This window comes from Natrix helvetica, assembly GCF_964273705.1.
Source record: "Natrix helvetica genome assembly, chromosome: 3".
In the NCBI taxonomy this organism is placed as follows: domain Eukaryota; kingdom Metazoa; phylum Chordata; class Lepidosauria; order Squamata; family Natricidae; genus Natrix; species Natrix helvetica.
Genome location: NC_138549.1, coordinates 61,286,652 through 61,310,637, shown reverse-complemented (window position 1 = coordinate 61,310,637; position 23,986 = coordinate 61,286,652). Strand labels below are relative to the sequence as shown.

Below are 23,986 nucleotides of genomic sequence, written 5' to 3'. Positions count from 1 at the left end.
TTCTTGTTACTTGTACATTCTAGAGTAGACAACATAAAGTACTAGGATCTTTAACAACATTGTTCAAATAGAGCACATCATCTTGTTTTCACTGAGTAAAGGTTTATACAAACTAAACTCTGAAGTATCATAAAGAAATAACTGTCTGTATTAAAATGATATATTTCACTAAGAACCACATAAGCATGCTTATTTGGAATTACAGTGGGACCTCGGGTCCTGAACGGCTCAGACTACAAACAATTCAGGTGCCGACCAAAAAATCCACTAAATGTTTCACTCACGTCATGAACACATCCTCGGGTGCCGAATAAACACAGCTGCTGTGATTTCCCCTGCCACGGCAATTTCCCCTTCTGCGCCATTTTTTGTGTGTCTGCGCATGTGCAATCAGTCTTGCTTCTAGTCACGACCAAATCGGGTGCCGACTGAAGTCCTGGAATGGATTACGATCAGCACCCAAGGTCCCATTGTACATTCATTTGGTCTTTGCTTTTGGTAAGTCAGTATTCAAAGATTTGCAGCCCATTTATTTTGGACAGGACATATCAATTCATTCTGCGGCATATTTCACTGATGATTGCTCTTCTGCTGAGCTGTGTTTTGTGTACATGATTAGAACACATGGCTGTAAAGAAGCAAAAAAATGCTTCTGAGACTCAGATCCATTATCCAGTTCGAGTTCAGAAGATTTTCATCTGGCTTAACAGCTGTTTTTCATTCTATAATTTCTGAAAACCAGTGGATTGCACGTCTCAGTTATACATACTTTTTAAAAACTGAAGGATCAACAAAAATAATTTCCCACCTGCCACAAGGGGATGAGTTGATAAATGAAAAGATGAAAAATTAGATAATTCCATTTGACAATCCAGTTTTTCCAGCCACTCTGCGTCTGTCAAATAGTCTAAACAGCTGGTTTGCAAATCAAATTTAGATTTTTTCCTATTTGGTACTAAATGCCATCCCTAAAGAAGTATCCCTTGTACTAAACAGTAATGCCTAAATCAGAGTGGGAATTGCAAAATCCCGACTAATTACAAGAAAATGAGCACCAACAGAAATAGAATTTATAAATAAAAACAAGGAAATTGGGAAGATGCAGTATTCTTTGAGCAAATATTGAGATCACAGAAAATAAACAGAATGAAGTTAATCGAAATTTTGATAAGTATGTTTGATGAGCATGAGTGACATTTGTAAAATAAAGTTTATGAGTAAACTATAACAATTTGAAAGTATGTCTTCCTTAGAAAGAGAAAGAGGCTTTCTAGAAGTAGATGACTACACTTTTACAGATATAAATAAAAATCCAGGTAAAGAAGCAAGATTCAGAGCACTGCCTTGGTTAACTGCTGTGTAGACTGTTCTTTATTGCTCTCAGGCTGAAGGCTTATGCTAAAAGTCTCCAGCCTCCAACCAAGGGGGACTGGTATGGATCAGCCCTGATTGTCTGATTAATTAACATGGGAACAAAGGCTACATACAAGAACAATATTACTTCCCAGATGCCTCTTTCCTCTTGGTTTTTAATGCATTGTTACTGATATTTGTGGATACAGGTAGTCCTTGACTTATGACCACTACTGAGCTCAAAATTTCTGTGGTGAATGAGACATTAGTTAAGTGAGTTTTGCCCCATTTTACAACCTTTCTTGCCACATTTGTTAAATCACTGCAGTTAAGTTACTAACACAGTTAAGTGAATCTGGCTTCCCCATTAATTTTGCTTATCATAAGGTTGCAAAAGATGATCACATTACCCTGAGACATTGCAACCATCATAAATATCGACCAGTTGCCAAGAGTCTGAATTTTGATCATGTGACCACAGGGAAGTTGCAATGGGCATAAGTATGAAAAATGGTCATAAGTCACTTTTTTCAGTGCTATTTTAAATTTGAACTGTTGCAAGAGAATTACAGTCGAGAATTACCTGTACTTATTTCTATATTGGAATAAAAAATGTCACTGCAAACTTAAGCTATGAAGCCTGATTCTGCTGGGATGTTGATTCTAGGGCCTGGTTGCCAGATTCTGGCCTATTGGTGCCATGTCAAGACTCTGGTCTCCTTCCTTTTCTTGGAAGATGATCCATTCAAGAAGGCCATGATGGAGTTTAAAAATACGCTTTGAGGAGTTTTGTTGAAATGAATGGTACAAGTATGGTGCTTGAATTTCAATTTATTGAAGAGAGCAGTTTAGACTGCTGCTAAAACATTGAGAAAAATAAATAATTTTAAATGAAAGTGAAGTTTGTGTAGAGTCTTGTATCTTTTATTCCTACTATCATCCTGGTGGGATTTTTAGACTTTTGCATTGCTTTGAAAAACACCACTATATTCTTAACCATTTATGTTAATGAAAAACTGATATCCCCCCCCCTCTAACTCAAACAATATGGCTTGTCAGTCACCTCTCTTAAAATCTATTGCTTGCCCTTGAATTTAAAGTGTGGCTGGTACAGGATCTAGTGGAGCATGTCCCCATAATTTGGCCTAGTGTCAGTTGCTTTCTTGCATTTCTCTGTACACCCTATTTCAAATCAGAAGTAGAGAAATGCCTTGCTCTGTGCAGAATTTAGTTTCTATTGGAGCATCAGATATAATTTCATGATCATTATACACTTGATATGTAACGAGGCATTTGATTGTCCAGGTAGTTAAAACTTAAAAGTGTTAAGTTGACAGAAGTGAGCATGGATTCCACAGCCACTGTAGGAGATCACAGCATTCCCTGACAAACCTAATTCTGCTGTGAATACATTTCACAAACATGCAGCTAAGTTGGTTTCTTTTGTCAAGGGGTTTGTTAAGCATTAGCTAAAGAATGCCATGGTCCAGCCTGCTCGGTATGAAACCTAATTCTTCCCCTTTCTGGAGCCATGGCATGGGGTGCTTAATTTTTCTCTCTCGGTAGGGCTGCAGGCCCTCCAGTACTCCAGCCAAAAAAACCCACTCATAGTTTAGCAGGCTTAGCCCCAACCCGGTTGCCAGGCAGTAAAACTAACTCTTGTCTACCACTGCGTAGGGATGGGAGGTGGGGTATGTGATAAGAATAGAGAGGGGAAAGGCCTTTGCACACAACACCAAAAACAAGGTCTTTTTTCAAATGATAGATGGCAATGAAGATATTTTATTTTAGAAAGAAAACATAAAGATTTAAAAGACTGAACTTTTAATTGTAAAACTCAGAATTTTCTATTGAAAAATTGAAGTAAATAAACACCATCTAATGAATCTTAGGATTTTTTTTAATTTTTGAAAAAAAAAGTATCTAAAGTGACCCAAAGGTGCTTTTTCAAGAGGCGACTGGACTTCCTTGTTTTTTCTTTGAAGACATTTCACTTCTCATCCAAGAAGCTTTTTCAGCTTGACAGTTGAAAAATTGCAGACTACTTTTTCCTCTGGAAATCTATTCTTATTCCCATACCTATTTCCCACTATCCTGTCAGAGCTGAAGAAGCCTCTTGGATGAGAAGTGAAACATTTTCAAAGAAAAAGCAAGAAAGTCCAGTCGCCTCTTGAAAAAGCACCTTTGGGACAACCATGACCAGGATGACTGAGAATCTCCACAGACTTTTACCTATACAAGTGACTAAATCTCATCAGCAATTTTACAGCTTCTATGTCCATCCTGAGTCTTGGACCACTTTAAGAAAAACAGTGTCCTCATATGTTTGCACTATAAGTGATGAACATCTGCTAGTGGCAGATACCATTGGAAGTTGAAGCATTGTGGGTGTGCAACCTAGCATTCCTGATAGGACCCTGACCTGATTGGTGAGCCGGTTTTATAGTTATGATCAGAAGACTTATTTACAGGAAGGATTTTATAGATAGCATCCAAGAACACATGAATGCCTAGGAAGAAGTGCAGAAAGAAGTGACCTGAGATTGGTGATCTTTTAGACAAAGAACAGGCAAGTCATAGCCAAGAAAGGACACATAGAGTAAATCCTTCTCTGTCTTACCTTCTACAGCCCCCTTGTGGTATGAACTTTAATTTGAATTTTTGAAAGATACTGTGTAGCTTCTCTGACCTATTCATATAATTATATAAACAAGTTGTATATATCAGATAATATGCATCTAACCAGGAATTTTCAAAGAACTTATTTTGAGTTTTTGAATTTTAGGACCAAGCTTATACTAGTAAAGTTAATTTAATTATAGGAACTGTGCAAACTTAGTGAATGTTTGTTAGGACAAATATAGAATGTGATTCTATGCCTTTATTCCAGTGGTCACTGTATATTCTATAAATATCTGAAGAGTTGGAAGCTAGACACTGAATTCTAGTGTAATTCCACTTCCACAGTGGTACCTTGGTACTCAACTGCTTTGAAACTCATTGAGTCTAGGACTTAACATATTTTGACATAGAAATTTTGTCCCAGTACTGTTTGTTTGATACTCACTGCATAAGCTAGAACTTATTGGTGTTGGCTGCCTTGTGACTCACTACATTATTCCTTATGGGAAAAAAATAGTTTGCTGCTCATCATTTTTGGTACTTATCTCCCAGAACCAATTAATGATGAGTACCGAGGTACCACTGTATATCCATTTTCTTTTCCAAAATTAATGGAGGATGAAAAGATGCATTTCACTCTTAAGTATTGTGTGTTGTGACAAAGGATTGGATACATTTCTAATTCAATGGGAATGCTTTTAGCCCAGTTGAAACTATCTAAAATTGTTCAGCTGCACAATATTAATATCATTTCTTATTGAGCCATGTATTTATAAGGACGAATAAGGTTCAGAATTTAACATAATACATGATGCAGAAAAGATATATTGAATACTTCCTCACTTTGTCATGATATAAATTCAATTATGCACAAATGAAAGAAAATGCTTCATCGTGTGATCAATCATTGCATGGAGTATTGCCTCCAGATGATTTTCAAAAAGGGTTAGATAAATTCATGGAGGAAATCAGTTCTGTCAATGGTAATAAACCACAATAATTAAAAATAAAGAACTTGTATGTCTATAGATCGATACAACGCTAAAGCATATTTGCATGAGAAGGGAAGATAAAATGGACTGAATCATGCCAGCCTACTTGTAGGACAGCTAATTTTTAATGCTGTTTTGTTAAACAAAAACCACAACTCCCTCCTTATAAATAGAAAGCAAATATTTTAATAAAAGAAATAATTTAAAATGTGACACCGTACTCTTCTGTTGTAGGCCATTCTATTATTTGATATACCATTGCCTTTTGCAGGTAACCAATAATGGCAAAGTGAAGTTTTGCTTCAATGACGTTTGGTATATGAAGAGGCTGGAACTGAGTAATCAGGTGGAGGAGGAAGAAGAAAAAGAATATATGTGGTGTTTGGAATGCAGTTCCTTTCTCTCCTCCTATGACCCCTTTTACATTTTTCAAAAGAAATAAAGCATATCTACCAGTTCCAGGCTAGAGATTTCTCCTTTGAGGGAAGTGGGTGAGTTGAGAGAATATGGATCCAGGAGTGTAAAGTCTTTCATTTCTTTTCTCAGTACGGTATAGTCCTGTCCACTTCCATCAAAACTGAAGTAAAAAAAAAACTGAAGGCGGAGCTATTTGCGAGCACGAATAGCTGCTTGAACGGAGAGCTCCATGAAGAGCAGCTGGGTCTGGCATCTGGAGGGGTTTCTTGAAAGACTTTTGTAAACCGATGATTTCCTGTAGGGAAATCTGAAGAGAAGGTTGGTTTGGCAGGACCATAGGATGGCAGTTCATGGTCTGTGCTTGAAATTTCCTTCATAACCCCGGGTGTGGAAGAGGGCGATCTGTAAAGGCCGTCCCAGAGTGCTGATAGCAGTTCAAAGTAAGCGAGGATTTATTGCAGAGAAGCTGCAGGAGTCGCGAGTGGATTATCAGATTCTTGATCTTGGTGGAAGGTATTTTTATTCCTAAACATCTCAAGAGACTAAGGGGCTCAAAGAAGGAGTGGGGTGGTTTTTCCCCCTTCTATCTGCCTCTTTGTAGCGGCGATAGGAATACGCTGAGCGAAGGCTGGAGACTTTTTTCTTTTCTTCTCTGAACTGTCTGAGGAGCCGAATCTAAACTTAATTAATTAACACAACAAAGGCCGGCTGTAAATAACTCTGATAACATGGATACCTTCAGGGGGAAATGAGTTAACTATTGAAGGCCTGAAGAAGAAGAAGAAAGCTTACTCATGGCATCTGTATCTTGTTAGTTTGTATCTGGTTAGCTTGTGGAAGAGTGACATCTACTGGCGAAATCAGGAATTCCCCCCAACCCCCAACCCCTCATGGTATACCTCAAGAGAAAACAGAACTTTTGGTGACTATACCCATTGGATAACAAGAGACCTGACTATTGGAGAACATTGATGTTAATCTTTGGACATTATTAAAAGAAACAATCAGAGAGAGAGAAAGAAAATTTACCCGACCAAGGGGACTCAGAATATTTATATAATCACTTAATTCAGGAGGGTCATATGGAAGGTTGAACTTAAAGGTTAGGAATTAATGTTATAAGACTACTATCAAAGGAACATATTGTTATTGTCATTGGTATTGGTATTGCTATAAGATTATTAATTCCACCATTTTTGACATTATTGGCATTAGTATTGATCAAGGAGATGGTTTGATTACAATATAATCAATAATTATAAGGAATTCACTCTTAGAATTTACTCTTAAATTAATAGAATAGATGGCTAGAAATATAGAAATATAGGAATATTATAAGTGTGATACATATACATACATACATACATACATATATATATAGTGATAAATTGACAAGTCTCTCTCATTCTCTTTCTATCCTATGATAACTGTTTTCATATAATATATGAATCTATTGATATATAGATCATACTACCCCTTAATACCCTTTAAAATTGATTATTGAGTAAAGGAAGAGGGAAAAGGAGAGGGAGAGGGAAGAAGGCAGAAAGAAAGGAAGGAAGGAAGGAAGAAAGACAGAAAGACAGAAAGAAAAAGAAGGACTGGAGGAAGTTACGAGTGAGAGAAGAAAGTAGGAGTTCTGGAAAATATCTAAATTAGGGATCCAATTCTTCAAAAAAATGACAAGCGTTCCAAATCTATCAAAAACTGGCACAGGGAGGAAGTCAGCATCCCAGCTATCTCTAGCGGCCACCGGTCCTTCGAACCAAAGATCCTCTGATATGCTCCAGAGCAAAAGATCTAATTCAACCAAGGAGCTTCAGATGATATTACAAACTATGCAAGAGACAATGGCTAAAAATTACCAAGAACTGAAAAAGGATATCAGAGAAATAAGAAATGATACTGGAAAACTAAAGGAGAGGATCCAGAAGATGGATGATAAATTTGAGAAGTTCCAGGAACAGATCAATAAAAATGAACAAAGAATAAACATAATAGAAGGAAGGATAGAGAAGGAGGAGAAAAAAATGGAGGAGCTGAGTTCTAGGCTGATCCAGGCAAACAAAGAACTTGAGTTAATGGTCCTTACATTCGAATCGGAGAAAGCGGCCCAATTTCTATGGTTTCAGAATGTAAAGAAAGAAAAAGGCGAGGATTTACCAGATATGATGGCAGACTTATGGCAAAGGCTTTGGGAATAGAAAAGGATGAGATGGCAAGTGAGATCGATGAGACATAGAGAATCCAGACAAACTAGGCAAAAAAGAACAATTTCCGGAGGGAAGTCTATGTAAAGTTCGTTAAAAAATCAATACGCGACGAGGTGCTGAATAGAACAAGAGATGATCCGATAGTACATAGTCAACGACAATTAACAGTCCTAAAACAGGTACCGAGGAGAATCAGAGAACTGAGAAGGCCCTACCAATTTTTGACATCTGTGCTGAATAAATACGAAATTAACTTCAGATGGTTGATGCCGGAGGGTATACTGGTAACTTGGAGAGATAGAAGATTCAGAATAGACACGGTGGAACAAGCGGAAGATTTCTACAATAATCTGGTTGGGCAGGAGGTTGAGGAAGACAAAGGAGAACTGTTGGAAACAAGGATGCAAGGACTCAGGGCACAGATAAGAAGAGAAAAAGAACTAGTGGAGACAAGAAAGGAGAAAGAAGTTGTTTTAGAGAAAAAAGAGGAAGAACTAAGAGAAGTGAGAGTGATAAGGGCAACAAGAAGTACACGACCTAAATACACATAGAATCATGTCAGGAGAAATCATGATTCTATCATTGAATATCAATGGTCTAAACCTGCCCCAGAAAAGGAAAACAACCTTTAATAAACTACAAAGTTTGAATTACTATATAATTCAAGTAGTCGCCTGGACTACTGTAACGCTCTCTACATGGGGCTTCCCTTGAAATGCACCCAGAGGCTACAGTTGGTCCAGAATGCGGCCGTGCGGGTAATTATGGGGAGTACCAGGTACTCCCATGTGACACCTTTCCTGCGCGAGCTGCACTGGCTTCCTGTGGTCTATCGGGTGCGTTTCAAGGTTTTGATAACGATCTTTAAAGCGCTCCATGGCTCAGGACCTAGTTACTTACGGGATCGTATCCTGCCCCATACATCCCTGCGACCAATTCGCTCGCACAGAGAGGGACTCCTCCAGGTGCCGTCCACCAGACAGTGCCGAGGGGTGGCGCCTAGGAGTAGAGCCTTCTCTGTGGCGGGCCCAGCCCTGTGGAATGACCTCCCTCTGGATATTAGGACTACCTCTGACCTCCGCTCCTTCCGTGTAAAGCTCAAGACCCACCTATTCCAAGTAGCTGGCCTGGCTCAGCCACAGTCTGATCATATCGCTCCTGACGGGTTTTTTATTTTTGTATTTTTTATTTAATTTATTTAGGGGATTTTTAATATTGCAATTTTAATTGTTTCCATCCATTTGTCCGCCTCCTCTTTGTATACGTCTATATTATATGTATGTTTTGTCCATATTTGTATTTTTATGTGTTTTATTGTACGCCGCCCCGAGTCCTTCGGGAGAGGGTGCGGCTAAGAAATAAATATTATTATTATTATTATTATTATTATTATTATTATTATTATTATTATTATTATTATTATTATTATTATTATTATTATTATTATTATTATTATTATTGCATTGCAAGAGGTTCACATAACTAAATGACAGATCCAGACCTTGGAATATCCTAGATTGGGTAAACTGTACATGGCATTAGCTGATCAAAAGAAAAGAGGAATAGCACTATAAGTTAAAGGCACGATCCAGACTAAATTAATTTATCATGATGAGGAGGGGAGAATATTAATTGTAGAAATAATGTTAAACCAAAAAAAGGTGCTACTGGTTGTAATATATGCACCTAATGAAGGTCAGAGAAAATTTTATTATAGACAACATAGCATTATTCGAGAGATGGAAAACGAAAATGTCTGTTTAATGGGTGATTTCAATGCTATAGTTGACCAGAAGTGGTACTATAAAAGTGGAAAGAGGGGAAAAGGAGCTAGGAGAATTTTGCCCAAGTCATTCTTCCAAATGGCCAAAGAATTAAATATCTATGATGTATGGCGAGAAAGATGTCCAGAGGGAGAGCAATACACCTTTTACTCGAATAGACATGAATCCTGGTCAAGGATAGATATGGTCTGGATGTCAATGGAGTTAATCTCGGAAGTGAAGGAGATAGACATAGAACCCAATTTATGGGCTGATTTACATAGAAAAAACAAAAGGGTTGTTATTGTTGGTTATTCAATAGAACAATCCTAAAGGATCAGGAATATATTAAAAGAATTAATCAGGAATTGAGATTTTTCTTCAAAGAAAACTGGCCAGGAGACACATCCATACAAAACCTATGGGATACAACTAAGGCATTTATAAGAGGGGTCACGATATTGGCTACAGCTAGGAAGAAAAAAATTGAGAATCAAAAAATAAGAGAGTTGAAAGAAAGGTATAGAAACTTAGAGAGTGAACTTCAAAAGAAACCACAAAATAGAAGTATAAAAAGAAGTATGGAACTGATTAAACATGAATTGGCTATATTTGCAAAAGCAAAATTGGCACAGTCTATAAAAAAAGCAAAACAAAATTTCTTTGAGAATGCAAAAAAACCGGGGTGGTGGCTATCCTATAGGCTGAGGAAGCAGAAGCAAGAGAACTGGATCACTAAACTACAAGATGAAAAAGGCGAGATCTGCTATAAACTAGAGGAAAAGAAAAGGATTACCCAAGAGTTCTATGAACAATTATAGAGAAAACCGAGACTATACAAAGGAAGGAATACTACAATATCTGGAAAAGTCAGATCTGCCAAAGATTCCAGAGGAAATAAAAGATATGCTCAATGAAGAAATTAAAACATCAGAGATAATTGAGGCCATGCAAAGACAAAAGACTAATAAAGCTGCAGGGCTGGATGGACTGCCAGTGGAAATATATAAAGAATTCCAGGATATGCTTGTTCCAACACTGTTGGAAGTTTATAAAGCTGTGTTGAAAGAGGCGAAGACACCGCTATCATGGACAGAGACTAACGTAAGGGGAACTCAGATCAGACATTCATACAAAATTACAGACCAATCTCACTGCTAAATGCAGATTACAAGATTTCTGCTCTGATAATAGCAGAACGGTTGAAAAAATTCCTCACATCGTTTATCCACACAGATCAAAATGGATTCCTCCCCAGAAGACAAATTAAAAACAATATGAGAATTATGCTGGACATTCTCAAATATTATGAAGTACATAATGAAAAACAAATTGCACTATTTTTTCTCGATGCCCAAAAGGCATTCGACAATGTGAACTGGGAATTCTCGCATCAACAATTGGAACACATGGAATTTTGGGATAAATTTATAAACACAATTAGAGCAATATATACAAATCAAAAAGCCAAAAGTAATAATTAATGGTGAATTAACGCAAAGTATAGCAATCCAGAAGGGTACAAGACAAGGTTATCCCCTATCCCCGCTGCTGTTTATATTAACCTTAGATGTTTTAGCCAGGAATGTACGTAAAGAGGAACAGATAAAGGGACTAGAAATTAAAAAGGAACAATTCAAGTTACAGGCTTTTGCGGATGATCTAGTGTTTGTGTTAGAGGATCCTATAAAGTCTGGTATGAAACTTATTGAGGAATTGACAGAATATGGGAAAGTAGCGGGTTTAAAGATAAATATGACAAAGACTAAAATGCTGGTTTAAAATATGATTGAAAGAGGAGTTAATGAAGAAACTGGGTATCCAAATTGTTAAAAAAGTGAAATATCTAGGTATACACTTATCTGTGAGGTGTGCATCCATCAAAGAAGACAACTATACTTATCTGATCAACAAAACTAAGAAAGACCTAGAAAGATGGAAAAACCTACAATTGTCCCTGATGGGTAGGACCACAGCCATAAAAATGAATGTACTACCAAAATTTCTTTTCCTATTTCAGAATATTCCAATTAAATTAGAAAAAGGTTTTTTAAAGGATTTGAATCAATTGGTTATGAAATTTATTTGGCAGGGAAGAAAACCAAAAATGAAACTCAAAGCCATGCAAAATACTAAAGAAAAAGGAGGATTTGGCATACCAGACTGGGAATTTTATTATATTGCGGCCACCCTAACATGGTTAAAAGAATGGATAATGTTGTGAAATAAAAAATTACTCAAATTGGAAGGTCATGACCTCCAAGCAGGATGGAATGCCTTCCTGTGGTATGAAAAAGGATCTGCACATAAATATTTCAATAGACAATATATCAGACAGTCCCTGTTATTAATATGGAACAAAATTAAACACGACCACTATACCGAAACACCCATTTGGCTATCTACGATGGAAGTATATATATATATACCCAAATTTAATTAATATGGAAAATATTGTTACATATAAAGAGTTATTGAACAGACAGGGGGATATTAAAACTAGATTAGAATTGGCATCACAAGGGGTACAAGTAGAATGGTGGTCTTATTTACAGATACAGTCAAGGTTTGCACAGGACAGGAAGAAGGAAGATATTGCTAAAGATTACATAGTATTAGATAAACTTTTGATCAAACAGGTTGATCAAAGTGCTGTATAGATTCTTGTTGGAATATAAAATCGAGGAAGAACATGTCAAAGAAGCTATGGTCACCTGGGCAAATTATTTTGGTTATAATGTGGAATTGGCTAAGTGGGAAAAACTTTGGATACTTAATCGGAAACTAACATTGGCTACTTATAAAGAAAATCTTTATAAGATCTTCTACAAATGGCATCTCCCCCCAGCACGGCTCTCCAAAACGTTTAAAAATCTGGCTCCAAATTGTTGGAAGTGTAAAAAAATGCCAGGCACTTTTTATCATATGTGGTGGACATGCAATGAGGCCAAAAGATATTGGAATATGATTCAATCATGGTTGGAAAAAATGGTGGGAGACCAAATTTTGTTTAAACCAGAATTTTTTCTCCTAGGCATAATACCGGAGGGGTTTAAGAAAAATGTATTCTATCTAATTATATATGTACTAACTGCGGCATGCATAACTTTTGTGCAGTATTGGAAAACAGAAAATATACCATCAAAGCTAGATATAATCAGAAAAGTGTTGGCCTGTGCAGAAGCAGATAGGCTCACTCTTGAACTTAAAAATGAAGGGGAATCAAAATATTTTGAAGTCTGGAACAGATTTTATGATTGGTATAAGACAAGGTGACAAGACTGGAATAAACTGTATATATTGTGATTGGACAGAAGGATAGATAATGCACTAAGTAGGCTAATAGCTAATGGTTGAGACTAATTGTGTATAATGCGAATGTATGGTCACTTTGATTCTGCAGTATTGCATTGTTTTAAATGTAAAAATAATAAAAATATATTTCAAAAAAAAATGAAGTAATGATGGCCGTAGAATTCTCTGACATTCTGTAATGGCCAGTGATCATGCATTTTCTTTATCTTCTGGGTGGAGAGGGAGTTTGGCGCCCTTCAGCTGCCCTTTTATGGAACCGAAGAATCGTTTCTTTTTTTTAAAGAAAACATGTATAAAAACATGTGGAATCTTCTCAAATGATGTTCAAGGCTGTATTTAGAATATAGCAACCCCATTTTATCCTGATGACCTGTTGCTGGTCTTCTGATATTTTGTTTCATTTATTTTTCAATTTTTATGCCACCCATCTCACTGTTACATGACTCTGGATGACTTGATATGATAAAATGCAAATACAAAACAAAATATTAAATATTAAAATTAACAAAAAATTACATAAGTTTAGAACCAGAATACAATGGGGTGGAGATGGACTCCTTTCCCTAATGCTTTCTTATTCTGAAACACAAACGCCGTGGAAAGTAAGAAACAATGTATGGTGATAATGCAGCTACTGTGTTCTTATTGCTGGATCTCCTAAAGATTAAGCTGCTATAATTTTAAACAATGTTGAAAGACAGCCTTGCCCTTTTCTTCTCTGTATATGGATGATTGCTGGCTTTCCAGGGTCCTTCTGATGACTTCCTCAGTGACATCCCTTCCAAGGTGGCTGGACAGAGTTATTCTATCCTTTTAAATATGCTAGAAAGGATGTATAAATAATAAAGCAAATAAAGACCCCATAAGAAACTGCACTATGGAATTAAGAACTATACTTTCTTTGAGTTCTTACATCTTATCCTTTGGAGAACTTTTCTTAGTTTGGCTATATACTGTAGCTTGTTTGTTTGTTTATATTGTAGTTTTTAAACTACATTCTTGTGATATTTTTCTTGTATCTCACAACTAACACCATATAGTTAAATAAGAACTAGCCATTGTTACAGAGGACTGGCAGATTTTAACAAAATGCTAGTATGAATTTTTCTTGTTGATGGTGATAGATAAGAAGGGGAGGAAGTATGCTAAGGTATACTACCAATCATGAAGCTTTTTTTTTAAAGCCTGAGGCGGCAATAACTGAGGAGGCGAAGTTCAAACAAAACCCTTTATTTAAACAGAACAACTGACAGGAACAAGCAACACTGAACTCGTCTGACAGCTATTTATATGGGTAGCTGTCAGACGGGGAATCAATGGGTGGGTGGTGTTTTGTGTCGCCGGCCGGCAGGCGCGCCTGGACCAACCAGAGGCGTTTCTCCTAATGCCATCTGCTGGCCGGGCCTGGTAGAACACAACACCTCTTTCCCCTGGACTGAACATGCGTAGTCCTGGAGATAGGCAGGCCGCCTGCGCATGTGCTGGGATCTTCTGGTCACAGGTGGAGTCAATGCCAAAGGAGGAGGAGTGTCAGCTCCACTGCATTGGCGAATCGGCAGCATGGGACGCACAGAAGGCCCAGCCCTGAGCATGGCGCCAGTGTTCAAAGGTAAGGCAGCCGGCAAGAACGGAAAGGGAGGCGTGGACTTGGAGCTAGTATGCTTTTGATTGTCTGGCCGGCAGGCGGCGTTGGTAGGGCCTCTTTGTTCTGGACTGGTTGGTCTGTTCACGGGCCTCTCCGCAGGTCATTGGTGAAGCTGATCTATATGCCGCCGCCAATGTCTCCTGTCGTCGAGGAGGATATTGTAGGAACAGGGTCCTGTTATCTCTGTAACCTGGCCGGGAACCCATTTTGGGTCGCCTGCAAAATTATGGGCGAAGACCCCCTCCCCCACCAGAAAGGCCCTAAGGGGGCAAGAGTGGTGAAAGGAGGAGGGGGTATAGAGAGGGTGAAGGCAGTCCAAGGTAGTGTGAAGTCGTCTACCCATTAACAACTCAGCAGGGCTTTTTCCCGTGATAGGGCACGGAATGGTGCGCTGAGACCTCAGGTAGGTAGAGAGCCTGGTGGGCCAGGGAAGGGGAGCCATCCAGCTGAGGGCCTCCTTGGCTGAACGGACAGTGCGTTCAGCCAAACTGTTCCCAGCTGGGTGGAAGGGAGCGACTGGGGCATGGCAAATGCCCAAGTCAGACAGGTAACGTTGGAACTCTTCAGAGGTGAACTGGGGGCCATTGTCCGAGACAAGCACATAGGGAGACCATGGGTTGTGAACAAGGAGTCAAGCACCTAAATGGTGGCCCCCGAGGTTGTGCTTGTCATGGGAAAGAGCTCAACCCATGTGGACCATGCGTCAACCACTATGAAGAAGGTGTGGCCGGCCATAGGGCGCAGGAAGTCGACGTGGAGGTGACTCCAAGGAGTTATGGGGCATTCCCAGTCCCTGGAAGGCATGGCGGGAGGCACCAGCTGTACGTTTTGGCAGGGCAGGCACCGCTGCACCCAGGCAGCAATGTCGGCATCCATGGAGGGCATTAATGACATAGGCTAGGACTGGGTCAGAGAAGGAAGCGTGTCAGAAGCCGACATGGGGAGGTGCAGGTCCTCAATGAGGCAGAGCGAGTGAGTAGGAGCAGGATCAGAGACGTCGAGGGGCAGAGGGCAGTGGCTCAAGGCATCCATGTGGCCCATATGGCTACCAGGCTTATGGATCAGGGAGTAGGTGTAGGAAGCGAGGAACTCAGCCCAGTGGGACATCCTAGGGGAGAGAATAAGGGGGGTAGGGCGGTCTCCGACTAAGATGCCGAGGAGGGGCTTATGGTCAGTCAACAGGGAGAAGGGATGGCCGTACAAGTGGTGATGGAAGCATTTTACTCCCGCAACGGCGGCAAGAGCCTCCTTATCCAGCTGGCTGTAATTGCGCTCAGCTTTGGATAAGGTACGAGAGTAAAACGCAATAGGAGACTCAGAACCGTCAGGGTAGGAGTGGCTAAGGACCACCCCGACGCCAAAGGGGGAGGCATCACAGGCAAGGACTAAGGGAAAACGGTCGTCGTATTGAGCCAGGACGGGAGGGGCGGTTAAGGAACGCTTGACAGCCGTGAGCACATGCGTCTCACAGCTTGTCCAATTCCAAGGCGTGGAGCTGTCCAGCAGCCTGTGGAGAGGTTCAGCAAGAGTGGCCTTATGGGGAATGAAAGAGGAGTAAAAGTTGAGGAGGCCTAAGAAGGCCTGTAGTTCCACTTTATTAATGGGAGTGGGCGTGGAGAGGATAGCGTCCACTTTAGAAGGGGATGGGTGAATGCCATGCTGGTCAATTAAATAGCCCAGGAACGTCATGGCAGGAACACCCAACTGGCATTTTGATTTCGTTAGATGTAAGCCCGCGGCACAGAAGTGTAGCAAGACGGCTCGAAGCGTTTTGGCGAGTCCTGATTGGTCAGTGGCAGCGATCAGGACATCGTCAAAATAAGCAAACGCTCCATGAGACCTTGAAAAATGTTGGGGGCAACACTGATGCCGAATTGTAAGCAGCAGCATTTAAAAGCGCCACGGTGTGTAACAATGGTTTGCGCAGTCACAGTGGTGTCGTCAACAGGTAGCTGTTGGTACACCTGCGCGAGGTCCAGCTTAGCGAAGACCTTGCCCTGGCCCAAAGAGTGCAGCACATGTTGCATTCCGGGCACAGGGTAAGGGTGGGAGTGCAAGGCCTTATTGACAGTTGACTTAAAGTCCGTGCAGATCCTAATAGATCCGTCGGACTTTAAAGGAACCACGATAGGGGTTTCCCATGGGGAGAAGTCGACAGGTTCTAAAACTCCTTGAGCGATGAGCTTGTCCAGCTCGGAGTCAACCTTAGGTTTCAATGCGAGAGGCAGGTGTCTCACTTTAAGGCGGATGGGGGCCACAGTAGGATCGAGATTAAGGGAAATGGGCGTTCCAGTGTAGCAGCCCAGGGAAGGGTAAAAAATGTCAGCAAATTCAGAGAGGAGAGAGGAAAAGTTGTCATCGGGGGGAGAAAAGAGAGAGCTTGAATGGATACCAGAGATAGAGAGCCAGAGAGCCCGGAACCAATCGAGGCCCAGCAAGGAAGCTAAGGGGGTTTGAACTACAAGGAGAGGTAAGCGGGATTGGAAAGAGCCATAGCAGATAAGAAAGTGGCCGCAGCCAGGTAAAGGTATGGGGTTCCCCTGATAGTCATGGAGGTGGTAGCAGGCGGGAGACAGGTGGTGCCGTCGTAAGTGGGGCAAGAGGGCGTGCAGAGTGTCCCAGGACATGATGGATCTGGCGGATCCTGTGTCCACTTCCATAGAGCAGGGTTTGCCTTCCAGGAAGATGCGGAGATGCAGCTTACCCCGACCACCCCCAGTAGACGAGGCCGAGTCGATGATCCATTTGGGGCAGGAGTCTTCGGGGTCACCAATAGAGAGGCAGTTCTGGTGGCGGGCGGCCGGGTTGGTAGAGGCGTGGGGAAGAAAAGCAGGCGGTTGCGGCGAGCGATGGTCGGCAGGGGTCGAGCGGCAGACGGAGGCCAAGTGGCCCTTCTTGCCACACTTTCGGCAGACCACAGAGCGGAAACGGCAGGAGGAGCGGAGGTGGCGACCCCCGCAGCTGAGGCAAGCACGGCTGTCTTTGTGCGAAAGGGCTTGCAAGCGGTCGATGGCAAGGTCCAAGTCGGACCTGTAAGAGTCAGAATCTTGCTGATGGTGGACAGAGGAAGAAGGAGGCATCTGAGGCATTGGATGAGGGAAACGGCGGAGATTCGATGTGGACTGGTCAGCCATCTTAGAGGCGCGGGCTTCGTCCACAGCAATTTTAAGGGTGAGCTCCGAGCGTGAGAGGATGCGCCAGTGGAGCTTGAGATCTCTGAGGCCATAGATAAACTGCTCTAGCAGTGCCTCATCGAGATCAGCAAATTCACAGTTAATGGCCGCTGCCCTGAGGGAAGCCACATAGTGACTTATAAGCTGGCCTTCAGACTGGACACAACGGTGGAAAAACTGTCGGCGTGCGAACTGGGAAGGAGCGGGTTCATAGTGGTTCATGAGCTTGGCAAGAAGTTGATCCCACAGCATCGTGTGGACCGGAGTAGGCCAAGACAGTGCCCTAGCTGTGGCAAACATCTCAGGGCCACATAATAAAAAAAAATGCCCCGTTTCCTGTCGAGTGAAATGCTGGTGAGGTCATGGGTGATCAGGAAACATTCAAAGCGTTCGAGGAACACGTCCCATGCCTCAGCCTCAGGGTGGAAAGGAGAAAAGATAGTAGCAGCAGCCATGGGAGGCACTTGGTGAGGGTCCGTTTCGCCTGTCCTCGTCGCCAGTTTTAAAGCCTGAGGCGGCAATAACTGAGGAGGCGAAGTTCAAACGAAACCCTTTATTTAAACAGAACAGCTGACAGGAACAAGCAACACTGAACTCGTCTGACAGCTATTTATATGGGTAGCTGTCAGACGGGGAACCAATGGGTGGCTGGCTTTTGTCCCGCCAGCCGGCAGGCGTGCCTGGGCCAATCAGAGGCGTTTCTCCTAACGCCATCTGCTGGCCGGGCCTGGTAGAACACAACACTTTTATTTAGCTATGGCTCCTCTTCTCTACCTTTCACAAAACTAGCTGATGAGCAGAAATGTTTTCTTACTTATCAATTGATTAAAATGCTTTTATAAAATGACTTTTCTCATAGCCAAAAAAATGTTATATAAAATGCAATTAAAAATGAAGAGGGAGAAGATAAACCAGGTAAGTTGAAAGATCTTTTTGTCTTCTCCATCTGATATGGCCTCCTTAGTCTCAGAACTGCACATTATTTATTTATGGCTCAAGACTAAGTCACAAAATTTAAAATACAACAGACAATGAATACATACATAATAATAATACATACATACTGTACATAAAAGGAAAAAAACCATGTAAAATTTATACTTCATTGAAGGCACCAGTTTTATAAGCTAAGGCTATAAATACAATTTTTGCTGCTGTCTTCAAAACACTTGCATATTAATTATTTAGTGAGAATACCTCAATCTCCTCATCCTGAATGGAGCTTATCAGGTTCAAGAAAGAGTGTATTAGCTCTGTTTGCAAATGAAAGTACACTGGGTACTTTAAAAGAATGTGTGAAATGGACTCCGCCTGTAGGAGCAAATACATACTCAGTTTTCATACGAATGTTTGGCATATTGGCCAGCTATCACTTTAGTAAGGAGAACATCTATACAAGCTAAAGATATGTCAGTGTACAGAATCTTATAGAGGTATTTGGGGAATGTCCAAGGAGAGAAAGCAATTCATCTGTAATCTAAGTTCTGTACCCTCTGCTTAATTTCTACTAAGTTTTTTTTTCTGGGCTACAGCAAGTGAGGTTGGTATTAACAATCCTGACTATCTCAGATCTTGTTCTATTTTGAAATAATAGAAAAAAATAGATCTTATTCTATTTTTTGCAGAGTAGATTGATGTATATAATATGGAATGAACTGTATCAATGAAGTCCCACAAATGATTTGTTTTGTCCAGAATCTTAACCAATATTATCTGGCCTGGGCCTCAAATGAGATGTCAAATAAGTCTAATCTGGCAATGGCATTAGAAATAGAATAAAGAATATGTGCTATTGATTTTTAAAAAATTGTTTGAATTTGTTGAAGGACTCAATGTTTTTTTTTAAATACACATCTGAGATCACACTAAAAAGTTTGACCTTGAATAATTTAATTGTTGCAGGAACAAAGTGGTCCCCCCACCAACTTGCGTATTTGTTAGATACTTTCAGATTTATATCAGATATACTTTTTGAGCTTTTATATCTCTTATTTGATTATCTTAGCATGTAGAAGATTGAAAACACTTAGGTGTTTAAATAATTTCACTAGCTCAATAGATCTGCAATTAACTTCAATTTGATGGATGAGTTTATTTTGAAATGTTTCTAGTAAAATAAGTTGATAGATATTTAAGACCTTTAGGTAGTCCAATTTTTGAAACCAAAACAATAGCTGTATCTTCTACTACTATTTCCTTGTGAGAGGAGCACTTTTTAGTTTCCTACACCCATATTTATTATAGCATCACTGCCTAGTACTAGAGAGGGTTATTGCCAAAATGTGGTTGACGTGACAATCATGGTAAAGACAATTCAAAATTATTGTTCAATGCAAAGGAAAGTCCTTTAAAAATCAAATTAACTCTCCATACACTTGATCAAATGTAACTCTCTGAGATGATGAAGAGAGCTGTTAGATTTGGTCATAGCCAGTTATTTTTGTTTGATCAAATATTCTTGCTGACTTCTTGTGTTCTTTCCATTTAATTCTGAAATCAGTGTGGACAAGAATTCATCCATATGAGTAAAATCTCTGGAGTACACGTGAATGAATGAAAAAAAGCATGCATATTGTGTTGAGGGTTTCACTGTTTTTCTTGCTGGATCTTCATAGACTTTTGAAAATAGGGCACTTGGTAACAACAGCAAATGTTTGCAATTAGCTTTGCCATGTGATACGGTTTGTGTTTGGCATCTTCCAGGCAGAATTGGAGTCAAATACCTGGCATAGCACAATATCCAGTGTGATGTTCACTCATTTTACAGAAACCACACAGTTGTCAGAGTTAAATGGTGATCCAAAAAGTCAGCAGAGGAATCTGCCACCCATCCATAGATCAAGACCTTTCTAATGCTCTGTTATAAATCAGCTCATTGTGGTATCTGTTGCTGGATTTTACCTCCCCTCCTCTGATACCTGTGGCTAGAGCGGCAATATTTTTCTTTTCTTTCTTCTTGGCTGTTTTTGGGAAGCAGCTTAGTTCACTGTCATGAGGCTGTTGTCTTAACATTTATTTTTTTATTCTAAAAATAGCCACTTATGGTACATTTCTCAGAGACCAGTTTCTATAATAATAAATAATAGAAATGAAAGAATAAAGCAATTACAACTCATACATAGGCATGTTGCCTCTTTTTGGTGCAACATAATTATTACTAATGTATTGAGTCAAACTTTCAAAATCATTTTGGGAGATGTAAGAATACAGGTAGTCCTCAACTTACAACCACAATTGAGGCCAGAATTTCTGTTGTTATGTGAGACATTTGTTAAGTAGGATTTGTCCCATTTTACGACCTTTCTTGCCACAGTTGTTAAGTGAATCTCTGCAGTGGTTAAGTTAGTAACACGGTTAAGTGAATCTGGCTTCCCCATTGACTTTGCTTGTCAGAAAGGCACCTGATCTTGGGACACTGAAACAATCATAAGTATGAACCAGTTGCCAAGCATCTGAATTTTGATCATATGATCATTTGGATGCTACAAAGGTCATAAATGTGAAAAAGTGGTCATTAGTCACTTTTTTCCATTGCAACTTTGAACTGTTGAACTAAATGAACTTCATGTGTAGGCAGGTGCTGAATTCTAACATTGTTCAAAATCATAAAACAAATGAGGTTTTGATACCCTTCCCCCAATAAAGATGTCATGGAAATGTATTTAGTAATGTTATCTAAAGTTTGTTTTGGTAGATTTCCTCAATTTTGTTTCTCTTCCCTTCTCATGGAATGTCACCAGCTAATAGGAAAACACCCACCAATCACTCCCTTTAATACAAGGCTGGGGGAAGAGGTAACTTTTGTCAGATGGCTAGACCAGTAAGTATATACCAGTGGTGGGTTTCAATTTTTTTTAGAACCTATTCATTTTACCCAATCCATGACATCTCCTGGTGAGTGTCACTCACCAGGAGATGTCATGGATTGGGTAAAATGTGGTGAAGCTCACTTAACAACGCTCTTGCTTAGCAACCAAAATTTTGGGCTCAATTGTAGTCATAAGACAAGGACTATCTCTGCCTTCCTCTGCATGGCAGCCTTGTCCTAGTAAACTCCTTCTCCTTTCTGGCAATTTTCCTTTCTGTTAGAGACACCAAAATAATCCAGACAATGTAAGGTTTTCTGCTGCAGCAGGGGGTTGGACTAGATGGCCTCCGAGTAGCCTTCTAGCCCTAAATTGTGATGCTGTTTTTCTTTCTTTCTGCTAACAAAGAAACCTGCTTGAGACTCATTCCACATCCCTGCCAGGTAGAGATAATGAGATAATGACCCTAGAGAAAGTTTGGCTCCATTCACAAGCAGGGAATCATCCAAACCCTTTTAGAAACACAAAGCCCATATTGCACAAACCACAAAACTTCAAAAACATGAAACCATATAACCAATTTGTTTCCCTGCACCTTTCAATTTAAAGGTATAAGCATTAGGACCTATGGACTTCAACTCCCAGAATTCCACAGCCAGGCATGCTCAGTTCCAATTTAAAGCGACAGCATTTTTTTCCTCCTTTCTGAAAGAGGTTTCCTTCTTTCTTTTTCTTCTCCTTTCCCCTCCTCCCTCTCTCTCTCCCCCCTCTCAAACACACACACACACAGAAGTTGGATTGGATTATCTCTCCTACCCCCTTCCCTCTCTCACTCTCTCTCAAACACACACACATGCATGCACACACACGTACACACACACACAAGTTGGATTGGATATCTCTCCCAATGGCTTGAATGTAGCTCCTCTGCCATCCTCCCCTTCCCCAAACACCTCCCCCATTGCAAATGCAGCATGCTGTCTGGGTAGAAAATGCCTGGAATGCAATAAAGGCCACCCATTCACCTCCTGCTGGCAGGCTGGGGTGAGAGGAGAGGCAGAGAAGCCAGAGGGGAGCCGATCGGAGCCTTCTGAAAGAACGGGACTCTCCCTCCCCAGTCTAGTTTGATTGCAGGCGGAGCCACGTTGCCTTTTCAAACCTATAGTCAGTGAAGCTGGGGTGGATTTTTGCATAGCTTTATCCAGCTGTTGAGGGAAGGGGAATGATTTCCTCCCCAGGCCCCCATCCATTTCTCCCACCCACCCACACAGCTGGATAAAGCTATGTAAAAATCCAGCCCAGCTTCACTGATTACAGGTTTGAAAAGGCAACGTGGCTCCGCCTGCAATCAAACTACACTTGGGGAGGGAGAGCATGAGTGGGCACTGAGGAGACCACAGGAGGAGGCAGGAAGCCAGGCAAAGAGCCATGCTGTAGCACACACACTTTTCCCCAGCCCCATTCTTTCATAGGGCTCCGATTGGCTCTCTTCCAGCTTTTCTGCTTCTCCTCTCACCCCAGCCTGCCAGCAAGAGGTGAGTGGGTGGGCTTTATTGTGTTGCAGGCATTTCCCACTTGGACAGCACACTGCATTTGCAATGGGGGAGGTGTTTGTGGAAGGCAGCGAGGGAATGGGGGGGATGGCAGAGGAGCTGTTTTCAAGCCAATGGGAGAGAGATCCAATCCAACTTCTGTGTGTGCACGCACCCAGCTTCACTGACTGCAGGCTGCATCAAATTACACAAGGGAGGGAGGGAGAGAGTGTGACCGAGCCAGGGCCCTTCCCTCCAGCCTTTGTCCAAAGCCCCTCAGGGTGTAAGGCAGTGGGAGGCTACTGGTGGCAGTAGGTGGTCTCGCAGGTACCTTAGGCCTAAGCCATGGAGTGCTTTAAAGGTCATAATTAGTACCTTGAATCACACCCGGAAAACAACCGGCAACCAGGGGTGTAATGTGGGAGCACCTAGGTACCCCCATGATAACCCACGCGGCCTCATTCTGGACCAGCTGAAGCCTCCGGGTGCTCTTCAAGGGCAGCCCCATGTAGAGAGCATTGCAGTAGTCCAGGCAAGAAAGGATGAGGGCATGAGTGACTGTGCACAGAATATCCCGATCCAGGAAGGGGCGCAACTGACGTACCAGGCGAACCTGGTAAAAGGCCCCCCTGGTCACAGCCATCAGGTGTTCTTCTAAACTAAGCCGTGTACCCAGGAGGACTCCCAGATTGCGGGCTAAAATTTCTCCCCCTATCATAAAAGATGGAACAGGATGCACAAATTGGGATGATGGAAACCACAGCCACTTAGGAGGGATTGAGCTTGAGCCTGTTCCTCCCCATCCAGATCCACACAGCCTCCAGGCATCAGGACATCACGTCAAGGGCCTTGTTTGGGTGCTTTGGGGTAGAGATGAAAAGTTGGGTATCATCAGCATATTGATGATACCATATCCCAAAACCATGGATGATCTCGCCCAGCGGTTTCATATATATGTTGAACAGGAAGGGTGAGAGAACCAACCCCTGGGGCACCCCACAAGTGATGTGCCTCGGGGTCAATCCCTGTCCTCCAGTCAACATGAACTGCAACCAATCCGATAGGTAGGAGGAGAACCACCGTAAAACAGTGCCCCCCACTCCCAACCCCCCAAGTCATCGTAGTAGGATACCATGGTTTATGGTATCGAAAGCT

At 41.2% G+C, this 23,986-nt stretch overlaps 1 protein-coding gene across 1 annotated transcript in view; it reads left to right on the top strand.

The window, feature by feature from the left end:
• The first annotated feature begins 419 nt into the window (after positions 1–419).
• Positions 420–23,986, top strand: part of LMX1A (LIM homeobox transcription factor 1 alpha) — a 52,022-nt gene continuing 28,455 nt past the window's right edge. Inside the window, exon 1 of the mRNA XM_081948920.1 lies at positions 420–498. The gene's annotated coding sequence lies outside the window, so the exon portion shown is untranslated. The remainder of the gene's footprint in view (positions 499–23,986) is intronic.